General features: G+C 37.9%; 1 long non-coding RNA gene across 1 annotated transcript in view; it reads left to right on the top strand.

Annotated features, from left to right (window-relative positions):
* Positions 1-14004: 14004 nt before the first annotated feature.
* Positions 14005-24294, top strand: part of LOC147829420 (uncharacterized) — a 64645-nt gene continuing 54355 nt past the window's right edge. The window contains exon 1 of the long non-coding RNA XR_015449220.1: positions 14005-14590. This is a non-coding gene — a long non-coding RNA (uncharacterized LOC147829420). The remainder of the gene's footprint in view (positions 14591-24294) is intronic.

Genomic DNA, 24294 nt, shown 5'->3' on the forward strand with positions numbered 1-24294 from the left:
TATAACCTTACTTGACCTGGAACTTAACCTTGTCCATAAACTTGACCCTTACCTTCATACTAACTCATCTTTTGCTGATGCTCACCATAACTCTGATCATGACCCTGACCATTAACATGATCCTCACACTCACTCTGATCTTCACCATGGCACCAAAACACCTCTCACACTGATCATGACCCTAAACTTAACACTACCCTCAAAACATGGTCCAGAATGAGACAGGCAGACATCTTTGTCTGACTTTGACCCTCTACTTCATTCTGCTCCTAGACTGAACCCCTAACTTGACAACAACCGCCATCTACTTTGACCATGAACTTGACTGAAATACACTAAAACTAATCTGCATTTTTGACCTTGAATATGACCCTGATCCTTAATTCCCTTAAGACCTTAAACTTGACTTTGAACTTGGCTTACTGGAACAAAGTTGAACTTCACTCTGATAGTGACCCTTATTATTATGCTGACCCTTATTTGCAGTCTGGTCATTATTCTCATCATTCCCATATTGAGTTTACACTAGAATGTGACCTTGATTATAAGTTAGACATTGACTTTCACAATGACCCTGACCCATAGGGATAGAGAAAATATTGTTTCTCACAAATACATCCATGTCATCACCCATGAATATGTTGCCTTATATGGTGCTGTGGGCTGGATATGGTTTGTGCCCCTCAAAGCTTCATTTGCTGGAGGCTTGGTCTCCAGTATGACCAAGTTCAATTGGCAGAGTCTTCAAGAACTAGGGCCTTGTGGGAAGGTGGTTAGATCACTGAGAGTGCAACCCTCAGAAGCGATTAATGTGGTTCTTATGTGAACACTTAGTTCTCATGAGAATGAGTGATTATAAAAGAGGAAGCCTGGTCCCTGAATCTGTCTGCTTGCTGTTTTGCCATGGGATATCTTCTATATGTGCTCTCATCATGGTGAAGTCCTTACCAGAAGACAAACACGTACAGCCACCAATCTTGGACTTTCAGCCTCCAAAACTGATATAAAGATATTTTGTTCAGAGTATTCAGTCAGAGGAATTCTGCTGTAGTAAGAGAAAGTGGACTGATATACATAACAAAGAGGGGTTTGCAGCTGTGATAAAGGGTATTTACTTTGACAAGGAAAAATATCCTGGAGTATGCAGGCAGGCCCAATCTAATCATATGTAGAGATCTTTTCTTGGCTGCATTGAGCAAGATGAAAGAGAAGAAGGAAGACAGGAACTTGATCCAATTGATGGCATGGAAGACATAGTAACGGCCCTAAAAGCCAGGGAGTCCAGGTGCCCTCTACAAGCTGGAAATGGCTTTCCACTGATAGCAAGTAAATAAGAATCTCATTTTTAAACCCATAAGAAATTGAGGTGTGCAGACAATCTCAATCAGCAAGGAAACAAATTATCTCCTACAACCAGCACTATGGAATAGAGCTCAACTGACACTATGATTTGGTAGCGTGAGACATAAAACATACTTCTGGTCTATAGAACTATAAGAATTTTGTGTTTATGGCACTAAGCTTGTGTTGCTTACTAAGGTAGCAATAGAAAATACCCAACTTTTCCATTATTTTTTCAATACTGAGGACTGAACTAAGGGCATTGATGGCAAACCTATGCCATGCATTTTATTTACTCTTTTACTTTTAAGACAAAAGATGTTAATGTATGAGTTGTTTTTTCTAATGTATTCAGGTTTAATTGCAGTGCTGGCACTTTGAGATAAATAAATGGGTTTTTGGTTGTACTATACACACTCATCTCTAAAAGATTAGGAATCACTGACCAAAAGCTTTCACACTGAGTTTCATCCCTAGCCTTTTTTTCCTTTTTATTTTCAAACAGGTATCTTGCTAAGTTGTCAAGTCTGAGCTTGACCTTGTGAACTTCCTCCTTTGGTACTTCAGACTGCTAGGATTACAGGTGTGTGTCACCATACCAGGACCACTTGACTTACAATTGACCTTGAACTTGACAGCCTCATACTCTTCCTGACCTGGAACCTGCCTTGAATTCAACACTTACAGTGATACTGTCTTCTCACCAATCTTGACCCTGAATCTGACACTGTCCCCATCCTGAATACCATCTTCACACTCACCCAGGACATCTACTGTCAACCTGCATCCGATTCTCAACCTTCCTCATCCTCATGATGACAATGACCATCATTCTCACCCTAACCTACCCTATCTGTGAACTTGACCTTCACCATGAACTGAACCTGCCACTGACCCTGAACCTTACCAGGATTATCTTGACCACGATCAATCAAATCCTGACCAAGATCCTCCATACTTATCTTGACTTCAACTTGATTTTGGAGTTAGTGATGGCCCCAAAACTTCTTTCACCATGTTTTTTTCCCATTATGTTGTTACATCCTTTGTACACACATTACATAGCTCCTGTTGCCACACAGATGAATCTTGCAGTACCATGTTGTATAAATCTGGAGTTGCTCTCTTTTGTTTTGTACTGTGAAAGCAGCACAGAAGCCCTGGCTGGATTAGCAGGCATATCACTCAGAGCTCTTAACTGCAAGCAGTAGGCACAGACATTGACCAACTAAAAGTGAAAATGGAGTTTATTGGAAGAAAATAGAGTAGCCCACTCGGTCAGGAGGAGAAACAAGATGGAACCAAGGGCAGCGCGGCAACAGGCAAGTCTTGCTCAGTTGGACCAACTCTGGCTCTGTAGTGTCATCACCACCGTTTCCCTGAGGCTCTGCCCTTTGCTACCATTGTACTGCTCATCTCTTCCCAATGAACAGCTATCAGGGCTACCATAGAAAAACTTCATTTGCTCCTGAGGGAGGGAGTGAGATTCAGAATGCTGTGTGTGCACACACAGACTTGTATGATTTTTCATCCCCAGGCCATGTGCACACACCATTGACGACAGATGGTTGAGAGGGAGCATCTTGGCTCCTTGTGCTGCAATAGTAGATGTTCCTGACCAAGACTTAGATAGTAAAAATTCTTTCAAACTAGGAGAAAATCCTGGAAATGTAGGAAAGAATAATCAGAGCCAGACTGGTCCTCCTTGGGAAGGCATGTGTGTCAGCTCTGATATTAGCATGGTGTATGTCTGAGTCTCATGGCCCTACCCAAGAACATGTGCAGCTCTGGGGATCCCTGCCCCAAAGCTTGATGGTCTTGATAGGAACATAGGAACCTGTTACTATTCTTGCTGAAAGTGTGTGCTGAGTCTGATAGACAGGCTTCACCAGGACAACATGTGCTCTGGTGAATGATGGTGAAGACTCAAGAGAAAGCACCTGGACAATATATGCTGCACACTCAGGTCCTCCAAGTGGAAGCTCTGAAGGCTGATTCCACAGCTTTTACAAGATATTTCTGTACCTGAGGGAGTGAGGACCCATGGAACACCTGGAGAGCATGCAGAGCTTCTGTGAAAACTAATATATAGAATTATATAAAAAATACAAAAATTAGACCCCCAAAGTAAGAGACCCAGTAAAGAAATGGGCAACTGAAATGAACAGACACTTCTTAGAAGAAATAAAAATTGCTAAAACATATATGACAGCGTTCGCCATCTCTAGGTATTAAAGAAATGCAAATTATCATTTATCACTTTTTTTCTTTTATACACCATGTCTTTTGTACCCTAGGTAGTTCTTGCCTACCCTGAATTCATAAACATTGTCCCTTATAATTTCTTCTTAAAGTTTTATACTTTTAGCCTTTCATATTTAGGTTCATAGACCCCTTCAAGTTATTTTCATGTATGGAAATAAAGGTTTGAGGTTAATTTTTTATATACGGATACCAGGTGTTCTAGTGCCATTTGCTGAAAACACTATCTCTTCCTCAGCTCTTAAATTGAGTTTATATTCTATAAAATGCTAATGTTAAATAATCTTTCAAAACTCAGTGGACCATATATGTGTGGTTCTATTTCTAGACTCTCTGTTTTATTCAAATGATCTATATGTCTTTCCTTACACCAACACTGCCTTGATTACTGTAGCTTTAGAAGAAGTCTTAAAATTAGGTACTAAACGTCTTCCAACACTGTTTTTGTTTTTTGTTTTTTGTGTTTTTTTTAACTTTTCTAGGTCCTTTGTACTCCTACATAACTTTTAAATTTCAATATCCAATTCTTCATTTACAGCAAGTATACACAGACCTGAATTTTTATATATACCTTGTGTTTTGTAATCCTGCTAAATTCAAGTACAAGTTCTAGGGGCTCCTAGAGATTTCTCAGTATTTTCTCTGTAGATGATCTTTTCATCTACATATGAAGATTTTGCTTCTACCTTGCCAATCCTATACTAATTGTGTCATTTTATTGCCAGACTATTTTGGTGAGGCCTAGGTTACAAAGTTTAATGGACAGATAAAGAGTAAGCATATCTGCCCTTGTTCCCCACCTTAAGCAGAAAGCGTTGTATCTTCTCCATTCATATAAGGCGTTCTCGCTGAAGTATGGAGTACATGTCTTTAATCTGTTGAGAAGGTTCTGTTCTACTTCTAGTCTCCTGATAGCCTTTACCATGAACAGCTGTAGAATTTGGTCCAATACTCTTTCTCCAACTACTGACAGGATCACATGGCTTTTTCCTTTCCTCTGTTAAAATGATGACTTTTGGGGGTGGGTCTTCCAATGCTGAATCAACACTGCCATCCCTATAACAAAACCACTTTCTACATCCTGCCAGATCTGACTTCTAAGAGTTTGTTTTGTTAAACAAATTTCTAGCTATGTTCATACTTTTTTCTTCTATTATCTTTATCCAATTTTAGGATTAGCACAATGTTGAGTTCCTAAAATGAGGGGAGTACTGTTCCTTCTTTTTTCTGCTTTAATTGTTTGATATAATTTATCAGTTAAAATGTATATGAGCCTGCTGTTGTCATATAGATAGGTTTTCAAGTTAGGAATACACTTTCTTTAATAGGTGCTATTCAAATTTTATATTTCCTCCAGAGTTAGTTTCATTAATTTGTCTTCTAAGTTACTTCTTAGAAGTTGTCAAATTTATTTCAAAACAGATTTCTGAAATATGCTTTCTATATCCTTTTAAATTCTGTGAAATCTGTGGTAATGTCTCCTAGATCTTGATACTGTAATTTAAAAAATGTATAATTGATATTGTGTAACAGAAAGAAAAGGTCTAAAGGAGTAGGGGAAGTGGGAGGGGTAGGGGAAAGAAAAAAAGGGAAAAGAAAAAATATGAGAAAAATGGAAACAAAGACTTTGCAAATAGGGAAGGATGGAGGGGGTGAAGGGAGGGCAGGGGAAGGGGGAAAAAAATAAGAGCCAAGATACTCATGTAATGGTACAAGATCTCAATAATGAATGTAACTGTATTTTATACCTAAAATGTACCAATAAACTTAATGGGATAAAAAAGAAATGCAAATTAAAACAACACTAAAATTTCATCTTACTTTCATTTTTTTTAACTAAAAAAATATCAAATAAAAACAAATGCTGGGAAGACTGTGAGGATAAAGAACCTTTCTACATTGTTGGTGGGAAAATAAACTACTAGTACCACTTTGAAAATCAGTATGAAGATTCCTCAAAAAACTAAAGATAGATATTTATTCAACCCAGCCATGTCCTAGGTATCTTCCCAAACATTACAGACATCATATTACAGTGATACTTGCATATCTATGTTTACATCAGCACAATTCATAATAGCTAAATCTTTAAAGCAGCCTATCCACCAAAAGATGAATAGATAAAGAAAATGTGGTATTTATACACAATGGAGTACTACTCTGTGGTAAAGAAATATACATTTGAGTCAAATGTAAGAAAATGCGTGTGCCTTATGGAAATAATTTTGGTAAATTCAAACACAAGTTTAAATATTATATAGTTTCTCTTATAGGGGAAACTCAATTATAAATAATTTAAAAGCAAAGTACATGACAGATACAGAATAGGAAACAGGGAAGGAGATCTTTCACAAATGGGAAGGGAATCAAAGGATGGGGCTGAGGAAAGAAGTGGAAGAAAAAGAATTAAGATGTGTTATATGCATGCAGCAATGTCCTTTGATGAATGGGATCATTATGTACTGTAAACATGTACTAATTAAAATGTAAAAGTAAAAACATGCATGTGGAGCTATAAAAAGAGAACAGTAGCCAAGATGGTCTTACAAAAATAAGAGATAAAGTGCAAAAGATCTAAACCACAATGAGATTAAACGAAATTATAGGAAAAGAAGAATAAGGAAGGCCTTTCAAGCAAAATTAAGTAACAGGAAAGCACAACACATAATAAAATAATTAGTCTGTTCAACACTGAAAGTTTTTTCACAGAAAGGTGTCCTCTTTGCTGGATTCTCCTCACCCACTAGCATTTGAGCAGTGTGGGATTTGGCTTGGGGGGAAGTTCCCAGACCTTCTTGTACCAGAGTTCTCAATATCAATTATGCCCAAAATATGCTGTAGGCAGTACAGGCTGCAAAGAGTTAAATCTCTCAATTGGCTGACTTTAAGAAGCAAGTCTGACTGAAGCTATGTGACTCACAGAAGTATCTCATGAGCACTGTACTAGTGTACAGGTTAATATGACCTCCCTGCTAACGGCCACAGCCGAGACCAGAGTGATGGCCTATGAAGGTGTGGGGCTAATACCAGATAATACCCTTAGCTGAAGCTGGAATAATTGCACCCAAATTCCATTCCCACAATTAGTGCCTTCATAGCTTGAAGGACAATGCTCTAATTACAACCATGTATTTTGTCTATCTTGCTTCTAATTTGAAAATGCTTTGACTTCTCTTTAAAGCCTTGCCTGCATTAGTTTCCACGGTACTTTCTCGAACTGCATATCTACACATGCACCTTTACCCTAAGTGATGAATAATAAAATTCAGTGGAAGAGTCAGGCCTTCTGGCCTTTTGCCAAAGGAGCACTGGCCGCCCCAGTTCACACTTTCTCTTTACCTCTGTCTTAAGTTTTTCTTCAATCTTTCATCACACACTGGGCAGGTGGGGACTAGAGACTTACTGTAGGAGTCTCTGGCACAAGATGGTCTTACACAAACAAGAGTTAAAGTGCAAAAGATCTAAACTATAATGAGAGTAAACAAAATTATGGGAAAAGAAGAATAGAGAAGGCCTCTCAAGCAAAATTAAGTAACAGGAAAGTACAACACATAATAAAATAATTAGTCTGTTCAACATTGAAAGTTTTTGCACAAAAAGGTGTCCTCTTTGCTGGATTCTCCTCATCCACATTGGCATTTGAGCAGTGTGGGATTTGGCTTAGGGGGAAGTTCCCAGACCTTCTTGCCCAGGGTCTGAGCCCACAATAGGGGTTATTTTAATTGATCCTTGGAACCCACTGCTGGGGTGAAAGTTTGGATCTTGTTTGGATCTGGGTCCCAAGCACACTGCCCCAGTGACACTGGTCCTGATGCCGTGAGTTATAGCCCCAGTCATTGAGTCATTGCAGTTATACTTTCCTTTGCCTGCTGGGCCACTGACATGAAGAACAAAAAGTCAGGTAGAAATCACAGCTTCTATTGAATGGGGCATTTGTGGTGACCCCAGAAAGAACTGTCAACATTCAAACTTCTATGCCTTAGGACACACAATCACAGAGAGCAAGGCTTCATTAATGTAAAGCACAAAATATGTATTTGGATCACTGGGTGTAATGAAAGGAGCCACACCTACATCTTCTATTCTTAGCATCACATATGCTGGGGACAGGTGGCACTGTGTGTCATTGGTTCTGAGCTCACATGTCCTCATGGGAGGACACTGTCTGTATCTCATTGTGTTCTTCCAGCCAGCAGCATAGCTGAACTCCTATTTATGACTCACTCATTCATTTTGTGGTACTGGGGACTGAATCCAAGGATCAGTGAGCTACATCTCCTGGACCCTCCTCCTTTTCTTTTCTGTTTTCTTTCTTAAATTTTGAGACAGGATCTCAGTAAATTGCCCAGCCTGGCCTCCAAGTTGCAACTCAGCTCTGACTCAGCCACCCAATCAGCTGAGATTATAGGCATGTGCTGCATTGAGACACACATAAGAAACCTTAGTTTAACATCAATTATAGTTTAAAAGAACCATAAATTATTACCATATTTTATTATTGCCTTTACAAAAATGTTACAAATGTCACAAAGACTGCATTTAGTAAAAAATGAGAAAATATTTTAAAAGAGTAATAAATGGCAGGTGTAACATATTTTTTCCATGTACTCAAATTTTCACCTTGTTAAAATGGAGTAAATTGTGACAATACAATTTTCCCTTTGGCCAATGATGCCCCCTAAAAATGTGCCAACCTGGGTGGACTCCCACACACACACTAGCTATGCCCCTGCAGTTAACAGCCTTTAACAGGCCCAGTCATCATTGTATTAAGCCAGTTATTTCAGGATGATGAGTGGATTAGAAAATCCAATGATTGCACAGCCACAAGCTCATTGTCAAAACTCCTCTGTAGGAAAATGAGTCTCCTTCTGAGGCAGGATGGTGTGGAATACACTGGTGAATAGGCATTCTACAAGTCTTTGTTCATTAGTACTAGATACAGTTATGAGCAGGGATGGCAGTCCAGTATGCAGAGTAGTGTTGACTCTAATAAAGACAAAATGTCACTCCATGATAAATGGCACCAAGCCAATACTTGAGTGCCAATCTCTGCTACCACCAGTGCCAGCCTTCAGTTGTGGCAACAACTGTCAGAATTGATAAGGTCCTTTGCTGTGGACCCTACATAGCTTTTACCTCTACTATTGTGTACATGGCCCTTGCACAAAAACCAGGTTGGTGATGAAAGAGGCTGCCTGATAGCCAAAAGCCATGTCATTGTATTCATCTGCGTATTAAGAGTCTCTGGAGTGCAGAGCTTCTGGTGGACTTCAGGGAAGACAGAAATATCTGCTCTCTGCACGCTTACACACTTCCTCAGACATTCACTTTGGAACCTTCCAGGTCAGCCAGGCCATTTGCCACTGCCAGGAAGTCAACATATATCTCCACCTCAAATCACTTTTCTTTTTGTATGAATGGACAACAGCCACTCTCAGAGTACTGTATTTGATGGACTTGCTCTCACGCTGACTTGAGGGACACTGGCAAATACAACTGTTAAGAGGCAGCAATGCCCAGGTACATGTCTGTAATCCCAGCACTCTTGGAGACTAGGCAGGAGTTTCACGAGTGCAAACCCGGGTAAATTGAGCAGCACCTTCTCTCACAATTAAATAAAAGGGCTAAGGATGTAGCTCAGTGTGAAGGCCCTGGTTAATTCCCCAGTACCACAAATGAATAAATGATTGAATGAATTAATGAATTAATGAGTGAATGAATAAAATAAAGTAACCATCTGCCTGACTGTATGGAATGTATCTAATAGGGAGTAGGCTCCACCTAAATGGGGCTGCCAGAGAATGAAAAAATAGTGTCTTTAATGAGGATGCTACAAACAGCATGGAAAATTGGGAATGACCTACAAAGGTGGCTCTGGATGCTTGTTGATACGTGCCATGTTGATGGGAATTTTTATGGCTTGGAAGCCTTCTCATATTATATTACTGTTATCACTCATAGGATCACCAGTTTACCCTATAATATTCAGGGCAAATTGTCAATGGGCACCATTAGATGAAACCAAAGGTCTCCTGCTTTACCTGGGGATGTTGGGGTGGATATACCTGGCAATAGATGGTAGGTGACACATATTTGCAAGTCTGAAGAAAGATGAATTGATTCCCAAATTTACCCAGTTGTTTCTAAGGAGGCTCTCCACAAATATAAATCCCCTTTACTGGCAATGATGGCTAAAAAAAAAAAAAAACTTGAAGAGACCACACTTACCCTGGATTTCATAGTAACACTTTTTTTTTGGCATGGTATGGTGGCACATGCCTGTATTCCCAGCTCTTGGTAAGATGAAACAGGAAGATCACCATGAGTTCTGGGCAAGCCTGCCTTACACAGTGAGTACAAGATCAGCCTAAACTATGTAGTGAGACCCTGTCTCAAAAATCTCACATACAATAGCTTCTCAGCCTTTTGGCTAAGATCAAGTGTAAAAATCACACACACACACACACACACACACACACACACACACACTTACTCTCTATATAGAGACTCTTAAAAGACAAACTCAGAAGCAGGTACTGCCTCTTTTCAAGCAACACCGGACCTGACCTATATCAAACTAGAATCAACAGAATGACTCTCTCTCTTCCCCCAGGATAAACAACCTACAAATGTGTTCATGCTTAAATATGAACCCTAAGATGAACCACAGAGGTTATACCAGAAACCTAAGGGACAAAAGGGTCCATAATTGAGTGATTTCTGGGAAACTGTTTGGAGCAATTACAATACTTAGTATGGTTAGATTACAATCTCCACCAGTGCCAGGTATCCACATCCATGCCTACAAAGGGGCCCAATAGTCATGGAGGCAGGCGCCTGGCAGACCACACAGTGCTTTGGGCTCCAAAAAGTAGATAATACTGGCTGGTTCTGTTGAACACCAATGGTCAAATCCCCATAATTCCAGGGAGCATTCATATTTAAAAGGGCCTCTCCAGGAGATAACAGTATTGAAAAGAGGATTAATGGGGGTAATTAACCACAAGCATTAAATTGACCCAGTGTTGCTAAGGGACGCTTGTGTCCTTGTTGTATCCCGCTATTGGATTAACTTCTGAGCAGAAAACCTCAGGAGAGAGCACCTAAAGCTCTCACACTGTTGGTGGGTGCTACCTGATGAGAACAGTTAGCCTTTACCTACCCGGTACAGGTGGCAAATACACCACAGTACTGGCTTAGGCTAGGCACTGAAGGGTGACAGCCTGTCAGAGCTGACTCAGGTAACAAGGGTGTCTTAGATACTTTGTCACTGCTGAGACACAATACCCTACACCCACAACGTAAAGGAGTAAAGGTTTATAGAGGTTTCAGCCCATAGTTGGCTGGCTCAAAGGCAGGGTGGCAGAAGGGCTATAGTTAATGGCACAGCAGGCAGGAATAAGGGGGAGAATAGGGACATATATATATATATATATATATATGCAATCTAGGCCATGCCCACAGTTACCCACTTTTTCACCTGCTAACATCATACCCAGCTATAAACCCATCAGTAGACTAATACAGTTATGAGTATCCCACACCCAGGATCCAATCACCTCCCCAAAGCCCCATGATGAGCACATAAAGCTAAGGCGGAAGGGGGCAGTGAGATACAAACCATAACATAGGGTACTGATTCCCACCTAAACTTTTCGGTTCCCTGGTATGGTCTTTGGTTAAGGCCATTAGTAATGAATAGAGGCTAACCATAGCCTGTAGAAAGTTAAATCTGTTCTCTTTAGTATAGCACCTTTAGTAGATATTATCACCTTAACTGATAATATTCAAAAACATGTGGGTAAAATGGTTGGGAGTTACAGGATTGAATAACATATTCTGTTGGGTAAATTTTTGCTGAAGTCATGCCCAGTTGGCCTTACCCACTGAGGGCCAACAGCACACCTCTAGCTCATCACGTATAGGGTACTTTAAAAACCCTTATACTACCAAGATATATTATGTAAAGGTACAAATTTCCAATGATGAAAGTCATATTGTATACCTAAAATGTACCAATAACATTAATTTTAAAAAGAAAAAACAACCCTTATACTTACACATAAGCTTTAGTGACTGGATTCCAATGCCTGTCCCACATTTTCACCAGAAACTCTGGGGAAAGTGATCATATAAGCATCATATTAGTGACATATAAGTGACATCCTCCTCACTTGTCTTCCATGATGGCACCTCAATGTAGGGATGGACAGTTACTCCATAGAAGGGATGAGCCCCTTCCCAGTCTGTTAAAAGTGTTCAACTATATCTGGAATTCAGAGGGATTATCTAGTCCCAATAAGGTAAATGACAAATTCCAGCCTCTTGCATCAGTAAAGGATCCAACTAACATTTGAATTCTGGCACTAGTACAGTCCTTGCTCCAATATTTGATGGCCCTTAAGTATTTAATCACCTATAACTAACTTTTCCACTTCTCATTTTTCAAAACTGAAGCTCTTATACTGTAATGGGGCAGACTCAATTTGCCCTATAAATTGTAAATCCTCTTATCCTCTAGATAACAGCAAAAAATCACTATAAAATTGAATCAGCTGCCAAGCATGGTGGTGCATGCTTGCAATCCCAGCATTCAGGAAGCTGAGGCAGGAGGATCACCACAATTTTGAGGCAAGCCTGGGCTACACAGTGAGTTCAAGGCCGGCCTGAGCTACATACTGAAACCATGTCTCAAAAAAAAAAAAAAAAACTGAATCAGCAACACAGGCCTTATTAAAAGAGAAATGTATCTACAGTATCAAGGAGATATACTCACTCCTTCTACAATGTAAGAGTCCATCAGGAAATACCGCATACTCTGTCACTGAGGTTAACTTGCCCTCTGAAATGTCTTGAATGCACAAGCAAATGAACAGGAGGTTTTAGTCATTATTCATCTGTGAAACATAAACTGAAGTCTAACAAGATATAATCTGACACAGACTGCATTCATTAAAATTAGTAAGATGTACAATACCAAGTGTTTATGAGAGTGTAGAGCAAACTTAAGTCTTAAATATTCTCAAAGGGCATGACAACAGCACAGTCACTTTGCAAACACTTGGTATTTATTTATAAAGTTACAAATACAAAGAAAGAAAATTTTTTGGAGTGAAGAAATATCCTGTATCACTACTTTGGTGATAGTAATCAACTAATATATTTCTCAACTAATATATTTCTCATCAGATTATAAAAAGAAATGATGTCATACATATCTTCCACTGATAACTCTGTGATAAAGGCAGTTTTAAAAGGAACAAACATTGCCCTGTAGAGAGTCACAACTATGGCCTTTTCACCCACTGAGGAAGTAATGTAGTTCTCCAGCACCACATCCTGGTGATCTTCTGAGGATCCTCAGAGAGGACCCGTGTCCTGCCACTCCTCCTGGCTGAACTCCACACTCCCATCCATATATGACACTGAAGTGTGTAACACCACATTCTGATCAATCTGAGGGTTCAGAAACAAATGATGTGGAAAAATAAGGTTCAAATCTGTTATGTCTCTTGTTGAGAGTTAGTTGAAACAAAGTATTACAAAGGATGCCTACTTGTGTCTTCTACATTGGGGAAACCACAGAATAAATAGGAATAAATCATGCCAATTCACTTGTACTTTACCTACACACATTATAAATTATCAATTAATTCAGTACTTATAAAGCCTGGAGGTCGTGTGTGTGTGTGTGTTGCACTGGGATTTGAATCCAGGCACTCACATATGATAGGCAAGTACTCTAACCTTTGTAGATTTCCTTTAGATATTAAAAATAAGCTTCATATATTTTCTTTTATACTTCACTAAATGAAATATTTTATATAAGAAAAGTTAGAGCAGTGCTTCTTCAGTGAAAATTAACACTTAAAAAGACTCAGGATGCATCTTTATCCATTGTCCTAAGAATACTGCTTTATCTCTTGAAAAAGAATCCACAGAATGATCAAAAGGAAACGGTTGTGGACAAACCGCTGACATTTTTCAGCTACGTACCACACCAACTCACGACTGATTTCTTTGCTTTCAATGCGGGCGGTTACCCAGACCTCACAGGAACGTGTGCTGGTATGTGTCCCTGGCAGCTGGCTGAGCACGTCATCTGTGGCACCGTACCGCTGAAACATGACCCGCTCATCCCTGGTTCCAGGTGACAGGGTTGGGGTTTACTGGCGTCTTCCTGGCAACAAGCTTAGGCTGTCACTGCAGCCCTGCCACAGACACTTACTGGCGGTTCGTGATCAACCTCAGGATCACAAACTTCGCATGCCTGCCCACCACACTTGGCTAGGCTCTCATCTGCTATAGGCTAGTCTGTCCGTCCTTGAAAGACAGCGAGGGAGAGGAGAAAGAGAGCAATTCTTGAAAGAGGGGGAGAGGGGGAGAGGGGGAGAGGGCGGGAGGGAAAGAGGGAGAGAGTTTGTCTGTGTGCATGCGTGTGTTCTCGTTCCCACACCTGCAGGAGACCGCCTTGCTGCAGCGCAGGTTAGGAGCCCTGTGGAGGACAAGTCCTGTGCCGCTCTCACACTCAAAATGGCTGCCTATGTGGTCTGGAAAGTTCCGGGATGCTCTTCCCATGAGGCCAGGTGTCAGAGGCGGAGAAGGCGGGACTGGGAACGCACTTGCGCAGAAGAGACTAAAAACAGTCACGAGTGTTGGGGGGGCAGGCCATTTGCCTCCATAATTTGCAGGGTTCTGGACATAACCTCACAAGGTTTCTTCTGCAGACATTTGGAAGACTTTGCTGACGTTCTGTCCTTAGGGTCTGTCAGATTCCTTCAGACTTTCTGAGTTAAAGTTTGCCTTTGTTGCCCAGTGCTGTGGTTAGTGTTCGGCCTATTCCTGAGGGAAAACCAAGTTCCATGGACCTTGAGGTGGTTCGCTCAGGAGCTGTAGGGTGCGAGCGCGTGACCTCTGTCCTCCTCTGTCCCATGAGGGAACTTTCACCTTCGCCCAAGAGATGCAGGACCTAAACCTATCGCTGGTGAGTTCTTTATTCCTTCTCCACTTTGTGTTACAATGGATTTAGGAATGTTATAAGGGGCCCATATATTAAATGGAAGCACAGAAATAGATAGAATCAAGTTAGGCTTTAGGGATCCCCTATACTGTTTAACCATGAATGCTAATGTCCATTGTTTATTGGTAGACGTCTTTATCAGTGTCAGTAAAGGCCTTTTGTTTACAGTTTGTTACTATCTTATTTTACTTACGCATGTGCAAAATCATGTTGTAGTCAATGAAATGGATGTGGCATTTTGTGCCATCATACTACGCCAAATACTGCAAGTTGAGAAAACATATACTTAACCTTTTAGTGCTTCTGCTTCTGCACACCAACTGATTTCTTTTAATAATTTGGACATGTTCATGTGGCTGTACGTTATACCTTGAGCACTTCTGCTAACACCTGTGTTTCGAAATATCTGCCTAACATCCTTTATCACTTTTACTTGAACATTTCTCTTAACCTTCCATTTTAGTTAAAAAGGGGAGATCAATTGTGACTCTCTTCTGAGCTCCTTCCTACTCTTAAGAATGGTTAATACATATTTGTGTGGATGATGCAATAGGCTATAGTTAGAAGTGAAGTGCAGTTTTTATTTTGTTAAATACTGTGTAATTAGCCTCCGTAGTAATTGTAACATTCGTATTCTCACAGGCAAATTATGTTTATTTTTATTGATTTATTGGGCACCTACTAAGTACATACAGTATTCTGGTTACTAGTTGAACACAGTAGAAAAATTTTTTGCTCTGAATTAGCTTATACTCAGGTGAGGGGATATAAACAATAAACATTAAAAAAAGATTAGTAGAAAATGGAGCACAGCAATATAATAAAAATTAACTTTACTAAAGGAGAGAGAGAAAATGGGAGGCAGAAGCAAGCATACTTTTCAAAGAAGAAGCAACATTGAAAAAACAGCAAAATATAATGTTCATGCAAATGATCGTGAAGATAAAAATCATGTATCTCCTGGATATGAGTTAGTTTAAAACTTCAAAAACTGATGTTATTGAAGGATATTTGATTAAGAGATAGTTTCACAAGTGGAGAGACTAAAAATTTCTTACCAAAATGCATGTAACTGTATCAAAATCATTTGTTTTCCTTCTTTTTACCATTTTAGTTTTTGTTTGATAACCAAGAATGAGTATTTTATATCTTACGTGATTAGAAATTTGTTGAAAAATAACATCAAATATATAAGTTAAAACTGGAAGTACACATGTTCAGGTGTAGAATAACAGTACTTGAGAATCTTACTATGAGAGATTCTCAAGGTCATGCCAAAGTAGAGGAAAGAGTAGAAAGTCCAATAAACCTCCTTAGGACTTGGTAGCGAGCATGTAGAATAAAAGTATGGCTACATCTGTTGCTCAATATTAAAAAATAAACAACTTGTATAGGATTTGAGATCCAATCATTTCAAATAAAAATTCTAAATTCCCCAAGAAAATACACATTTTATACATAAGACTACATAAATGTAGCACTCTCAGCTGCTTTCCCAGTAAATATTCACTCCACATGCCCTCTTGAAATGCAGACCTTGATCCTCATCGGCCAGAGGACTACCAACACTTTCATTTGATTTTTGATTATGTATAAGTTTTAAGTTTGTGCACAGTCAGATTTATCAGGCTTTTTTTCCTTTGGTTTTTGAGACTGACATCATATTTTGAAAGGCAGTTTCACTTTAATTGATTTTTCATGTATTTATATACTTTAGCATTTAAGTCTTTGAATATCTGTAATTTATTTTGGAATAAAAAATGAAACAGAGATGCAGATTTTTTCTCAAAATTTATTATTACCCAGGCTATCACATAATTTAGTAGCCCATTTTAAATAAATTGAAACATAATGTTAAATGAAATAAATCAGACATACAAGCTTAAATACCATATGGTTTCTTACTTATGAGAAATCCAAAGAACAAATAAAGTAAAGAGAAAAATAAAAGATAGATGAAAGCAAACAGAGAGATAAATCTTTTGCAAATGGGAAAAGGACAAGCAGATGGAGGGAAGCAGAGAGGAGGGAAGACAGGGGGATTAAGAATTAAAGTATATCATGTACATGTATTGAATACCCACAATGAAATAGTGTGTATCACAAATATGTACTAATAAATTTATTTCTTACCATTTTTGTTAGTACATGCTTGTAGTTCATAATGTTTACATTCATTGTGAGAAATTAGTTCATGTACAAATTTCTTTTTTTCATTCTTCTTCCCTTCTCTCACTCTTCCCTTCATCCATCTTGTGATTCCTTTCCTTTTTTTTTTTTAACCTGTTTGCAATAGATGTTTGCACTCCTGTGTGGAGCTGGTACATGTACATAACACATCTTAATTCTTTTTTTAATCTGCTTTCTTTCCCCTCCTTCCTCCTTCCCTCATCTTTTGATTTCCATCACCTTTGGGAAAGATCTATCTCCCTACTTCCAATTGTCTTTTATTTTGCTCTTTATCTATACTTGAGTTTTTCTAGTAAGTTTTTTAAAAATAAAAAAATCAGTCTTTCTGCAACATAAATAAACAACAAGAAACTCACCAAATGAAGAAGTCCACTCATGTTAAGTGTAAGTAGACTTACAAGTGTAAAAAAAATTTTTATGTCTTCCTGTTGTCTTCCCTGATCTATCATTTTACCCTGCACCACACAGTGTTAACTACTGTGTTAGCTTCTTGTTGGTGGGATAAAATATCTGACATACACAAAAAGGAAAAGTTTCTTTTGGCTCATGATTCCAGAGGTTTCATTTCATGGTCAGCTGGCTCCAAGGCAGATACATCATGGTAGGAGAGCATAACAGTGGAAAACTATTCACCTCTTAACAGCCAGGAAGCAGAGTACTGGGTGAGTTCAAGAAAAGTTACACCCTTCAAAGTTATAGCCCTGGGATCTACTTCTTCCAACTAGGCCCGCCTTTTAATAGTCCCATCAGCTGTCACTTTCTCAATAGCTTAAACAGTTGAGGAGATAGCACCCCCCAAAATCCAGTCACCTCTCTAGGTGTCTGTCAAATCAAGTTAATAAGATTAAGTGTATACGTAGGCAAACACTTACAAATAGGCTTATTAATTTTAATTTTTACTATTGTAAATGAAATATTTCAAATTTTTCTAAAAGGTAAGTTTTTGAGTAGCAGAAAGCCATTTTTAAATCTTAATAATGTTTCTCATAGGTTTCTATTATAATCTAACTAAATTTAGAATGAATGGTCTTGAATTTCCATGGACATAATGAAAAGTTGCTATGCTTTTCTATAGTATTCATCATTATTTTTCATTCTTTTACTTCTATTTATTTATTTATTTGTTAGTACATGTTTGCAATATATAATGACTACTTTCTTTGTGGGTATTTGGTGCTTATACCCTTTTTTTTTACACTTCCTCACCTCCCTTCACAACAAGGCTGGTGGGACTTTGTGTATTTAGTCATAATAGACAGCGTACATATTCCTAGTGGGGAAAAGGTAGTGAATAAATATATGCATTCAACATGCTTATAGGAAATCTGATATGGGACATGTGTCATTCTGTATCTCAGGGGACCAGCAAAGATTAGTAGAGATAAACTTTGCCGTGCCCATGGAATTTATGATTGTATTTGCTGAAGAGCACATCAGAGGAAAGCTGCTCACCTTATAGAGTATATATATTGGGATTTTAGCAAAAAGTAAATGTTACCCTAAAGTGGGATACATGAGGACAACTGAAGAAACTCAATCTTCAGAAAGCGCAGGTAAGATTGAGAGAAATCAAGAAAGGATGGCAAGGTACATGGGACAAGTGGTAAGAGGAAGTCATTACCACCTTCAACCTGCAGGAAAAGAGAACGCTGACAGTAACTGGCAGTAAATGTCTCCCCAACCAGACTCATGAATTTACATTGAGGGATCATCTTCAACCTTCAAGAAACGTATTGAAGCCCATGGCCCAGCACAAGAAAGAGAGGAGAATGTATAGATTTGTCTCTTATCCATCCTTCAGTCTCTTATCCCTGGTGGACATTTGTATCTCTCAGGTTATGCATATTTCTAGAATTACATCCACAAACCTTTATTCTATTCTTTCTTGTCACCAACTATTTGGGCTTCTTTCTTATTTCCTTGTGTTCTTGCTACCTAGCCATTAACCATAAACAGTATTAACCTAAAGTTAAGACATCTGTGGTGGTTAATTATTTCTGTCAGGTTGGGCTAAAAGATACCCAGAAAACTGGTAAAACTTTTTTCTGTATGTGTTTGAATGAGATTACAATTGAGTGATACATATAGATGATAGTTAATGATGAATTTTAGCCACATAGTCACTCATCTCATTTTCTGAAATTTAATCCATATAGGGGTTCAATGCCAAGGTATAAACTGGTGTTTTAATGTGCAAGAATTATCAGCAGGAGAAAGCATGTCTTACTCTAAAACTGCAGGAGTCTGGCATGGATTTCTCACATAGGTATTAGTAGAGGTTCCACATTTCATCTGTGACTCAATTGACCCTTCTGTTATTGGATTTATTGAAGTAATACAACTCAAGGCACAACATAGCTTATGCTATGTCCTAGACTATCTACCCTGGTAGAATTGTAAATAGATGTAACATCTGAACAGACCAGTAATGGGTAAGGAGATTAAATCATTAATCAAAAAATCTCCCATCAAAAAATCACCCAGGACCTGATGGCTTCATTGCTGAATGCCACCAATTTTGGGGAGGGGGGCGGATACCAGGGATCAAACTCAGGACCTTATGCTTGCGAGGCAGGTGGCAGAACCACTGAGCTAAATCCCCAGCCCCATCAACAAGTATTTTTTAAAAAGAAATGATGTCATTATTTCTCAGAATGTTCCATAAAGGTTCTAGCCAGGAGAATAAAATTCATTTGATAAGGCCAATATTATCTTCATATTAAAACTAGATAAGGATGATACAAAAAAGGAAAATTATATGCCAGTATCTCTGGTGAACAAAGGTGCCAAAATCCTCCACAAAATCCTGAAAACCAAATTCAATAACACATTAAAGGATCTTACTCTTCAATCGATTAGGTATCCTTGGGATGCAAGGATACTTTAACATATGAAAGTCAGTAAATGTATCTTACTACATTAAGAGAATGAAGGATAAAAGGAAAAGTCTATCTCAAAAAACACAGAAAAAGTATGTGAAAAGTTCAAATTTCATGATTAAAACTCACAACAAATTAATACAGAGGGAATGTGTCTCAACATAATAAAAGGCAATATATACCCCCCAAACTTAATGTCATAGTCATTGTGGAAAAGCTGAGTGATTTCCTTTTCAGGTCACAAACCAGACAGGGATTCCTACTCTTACCACTTCTCCACATAAAGTAGAAGTCCTAGTCAGAAGAATTAGGCAAGAAAAAGAAATAAAAGGCATCTAATTAGAAAAGAAGAAGGTGGTTTATCTCTGTTTGTAGATGGAAACATTTTATACCGGAGTTCCCTAGAAGTTCTGTTAAATATCTGTTAGAAGTAGCGATAGAATAAAATTCCCTCAAAAGAAAACTAAGAGGAAACATTTGCAAGCTTTTTATGAAGCCAGCATTAGTCTACGGCCGTACCACACTGAATGTGCCCAATCTTGTTTGAAGCCAGCATTACCTTTTTACCAAAAATACTTTTCACACAAAGATACTACAAGAAAAAGAAAATACAGTCCAGTATCAGGATAAACATAGACACAAAGATTCTTACTAAAATGCTAGCAGGTATAATTCAGTACATTCCAAAGATAATTCACCATTACCAAGTAGAATTTACCCCTGAGGTACAATGTGGTGAGTCATACACAAATCTGTTAACATGATACACCACAGAAACAGAATGAAAGAGAAAAAAACACATGATCATTTTAATAGATGCTGAAAATTATTGATAAAATTCAGTATGCATTAATCAGTAAAACTCAACAAAGCTGGTACAGAAAGAATCTTCTCATACATAATAAACAGGATATATAAAAAGCCTAACATTAACACCAACCTTAATGGTCAAGTATCAACTCAAACTGACAGCTTTTCCTCCAGTCAGAAACAGCTGGAGTGCCATCTCTCACCACTTCTCTTCAGCATAATACTGGAAGTCTTATGTAAATTAGGCAAGAAAAAAAATCCATGTGGAAAAGGAATAAGTGAAATTTTCTCTCTTTGAGTGTGGCTTTTTCATAGTATTAAATATAAGTTTGATATCAGCAGGCATCCAATTCAACCTTAAACATTAAAACCTTTCTCAGGAAACTATTTTTCAACTTTCAGATTCATAATTCATTGTGCAATATACTAACCTCTTAGAAAAAGAGGAAAAGACAGTCTACACAATTGAGTTTCTACTATTTTTCATCACAATTAACAGTTCTATAAAACATTTTAGGTTATTTTAGAATTTCCTACTTGAGGAAACTAAGTTATGTTCCAAAGTTCTGTATGTAGAGGAAACAGGTATACTTAAATGTCATTTCAGTGGTTTGGACAAATTATAAGCTCACGTGATGATTAATAAACATTTTAAAATAAATTTTACTTTTAAAAGTTTTACAGTTACAGAAAGTTGAGGTTATTGTATCAAAAGTTTCCACATACTCTGTTCCTAGTTTCCCCTATCATCTTATGTTAATATGGTACACTTGTTAAAATGAAATGGTATCGGTACATATTTGTCTTAGTTACTTTCTCATTGCTGAGACAAAATTCTCAACGCCCACAAGTTAAAGGAGGAAAGACATATTTAGGCTCACAGTTTTTAGAGGTTTTGGTCTGTAGTCAGCTGGCTCCATGTCAGGGCCACATGGCAGAGGAGAATGGGAGAGGAGAAACAGTCCATGTCACAGCAGGCAGGAAGCAAGAACCCTTTCTTCTTCTGTCCCTTTTTCACTCTATCCAGACTACAAGTCTATTGGTTGCTGCCACTCACACTCAGGTGTGTCTCCCTTTTTCAGAAAATTCATTATCCACACCCAGAACAACGCTAAACCAAGCAGGGGACTAGTTCAGTATCACACACCCATGATCCAGTCACTCCCAAAAGGCACACCAGTGAGGCTTTGAGGGGACATATGGATATAACCCATAGCATTATTATTAATCAAAGTTTATAGTTCCCTTTTATCTAAGGTTCTTTTTCTGTTCCAGATTCCCATATATTTTGTTGTCATTTCAACTCCGTTTCTTAGATTTTCCTTCTTTTTGTCTACCTTGTCAGTTTTGAGAAGTCTTGCTCAGATATTTTTTAGAATAGCCCCTAATTTATTGGCAGTTGTCTGAGATTTTTCTCATGATTACACTGTGGTCATAAGTTTTTAAAAGAAAGACCATAAAGTCAAAATGCCATTTCCATCATACCATGTCGAGGTACATACTATTGAGATGATTGATCATGATTGAGTTTGACATTGGCCACTTGGCTGAGATAGTGCTTGCTAAATCTCTGCACTGTGAAGTAACTCTTTAGCCAAACTTCTTTCTGCCTTTCCCTACTGTGCTATTTGGAAGGAAGTCACTATGTACAGCTTACACTTATGGAGTGGGGAAGCATGTCTTATCTCCTTGAGGATAGAATATTTACCTAATGTATTTGGGACTCTTACATGAGGGATTTGTCTTCTCTTTCTGTATTTATTTCTTCACTATTTATGTCAGTATGGATTCATAGATATTTAGTTCATATTTTGAGTAGTATTTTATTTTTGAATAATTTTTCCAACCTTGGCCATATAGAACTTATTCAGTTGGTTTCTGTGTCCCATTGCCATATAATTTGTTGGTTTGTTGGTACATTTTTTGTCGTTGTTTAGTTTTTCAGTACTTCCTTAGTTTCTTACATTATATGATGTTTGTGTTCATCTTATATATTTCCTGTCCTAGGATTAGCCATTTTTCCAAGATGATCCGATTCCTTTTTGTTGGGAACAATATTAGAAACCAAGGTCTGAATTCTATGTATGGTTGTTACTATAAAAATTACATTGCTTCCATGTTTTTTCAGCAAACACAGCAAGGAAATAAATATATGTGTGTATACTAACCAATTTATATATATATACTTACATGTATTTCTGCATGTAACTATTTGCATTAGGCTAAACATGAGTTTATATTAATGTTGGCACCCCAGGTCTATTTCTATAGGGATCATACCAGTTTCTTCTTACTTATTTATACACTTTTAATTCCAAAAATTGAGGGACCTGGATCCCTCCAGCTGCCATCTATATACTTAATTATTCAATTTCTGTATACAGTTATAGCAATATTAGAATTTACTTTTACCTTCATTGGATCCATCTTTACCAATTAGAGTCTAGTTTCTTTTTTTCATTGAGTTTTACAGATTTGGCTTATTTCCAAAATTATTTAGGAATTTTTCCAACTCACCTCTTTCAATGAGGTTGCTTCTTATATTGGTAACATAGTTAAATTGTTATGTCACATTTAACTGTCCACTTGGAGATTTTCCCCAAATTCCTAACATTTTCAAACATGTGCACAAGTAAGGTTCAATCTCAAACTATAAAATTTCAGTGGATTTTGACATACACTGTATATGTAGTGTTATTGATCCATTACAGCTTTATTCAGAACAGTTTCGTGCCTTAAATGAAAACGGAGCTTCACCCATTCAACCATTCTCCCCTCCCCTGAAACCATGGCAATAACTGAAGTTTTCACTGTTTCTATACTTCCTTTTTCCTTTTCTAGACTGTCATATAATTGGACTATTCAGCATAAAATTTATCAGAGGGTATTTTTAAACTTAAGAATACATATTTAAGATTTGTTTATTTTCATGGCTTTAGAGCTCATTTCTTAATTTTATCACTGAATAGTCTTCCATTGTAAGGATATAGTATAGTTTGTTTATCCATTTAACCAATAAAGAGAATTTTGGTTGCTTCTAGTATATAGCAGTTATTACTAAATTGATTAAAATATCTGTGAACAAGTTTTTAATGATTACACAAGTTTTTCAATCGGATACCTAGAAGCATAATTATTGGTTTATGTGGCAGTATTATATTTAGTCTAAGAGACTGCCAAAGTATCTTCCAAAATGTCGTAGTTTTTGACTGTTCTCACAAAAGATTTGGTCCTTTGTAGACAAAAAATCTATAATTCATAGTCCCGGAGACTGAGAGCTCCAAGAGCAAGGTGCCCGCAGATTTGTTGTCTGGTGACAGCCATTCCTCATGGGTGGTGCCTTCTGTGAGATTTCACAAGGTGGAAGGAGAAATGGACTTCTGCCAGGCCTCTTATAGGAACACTCATTCCATTCATCTGTCATCTCTCAGTTACTATGATCTTAGCGGTTCGATTTCAACATAGGAATTTTGAAGGGACACAAACATCAAGACCACATAGGTGACTGTACTTTTTTGTGTTCTTGCCAGCAGTGATTTGCTGCTCTGCATCTTCACCAGCAGTTGATATTGTCAGATATTTGGATTTTGGCCATTCTGATAGGTATATGTTGACACTTCATTGGACATATTTTCAAATTCATATTTGTTGTCTTGGTAACTTTGAAAAATTGTTCATATATTTTTTTCATTTTTAAATTAGGTTGTTTCCTTATTCTTGAGTTTTAATTTTTCTTTTTAAAATGAATCTATTATAAAACTGATGTTTGAACATTTTCCCCAGGCTGTG

This window comes from Heterocephalus glaber, unplaced genomic scaffold (genome assembly GCF_053883595.1).
Source record: "Heterocephalus glaber isolate CG9 unplaced genomic scaffold, H.glaber_assembly_v1.0 deba00000621, whole genome shotgun sequence".
NCBI classification, from domain to species: domain Eukaryota; kingdom Metazoa; phylum Chordata; class Mammalia; order Rodentia; family Bathyergidae; genus Heterocephalus; species Heterocephalus glaber.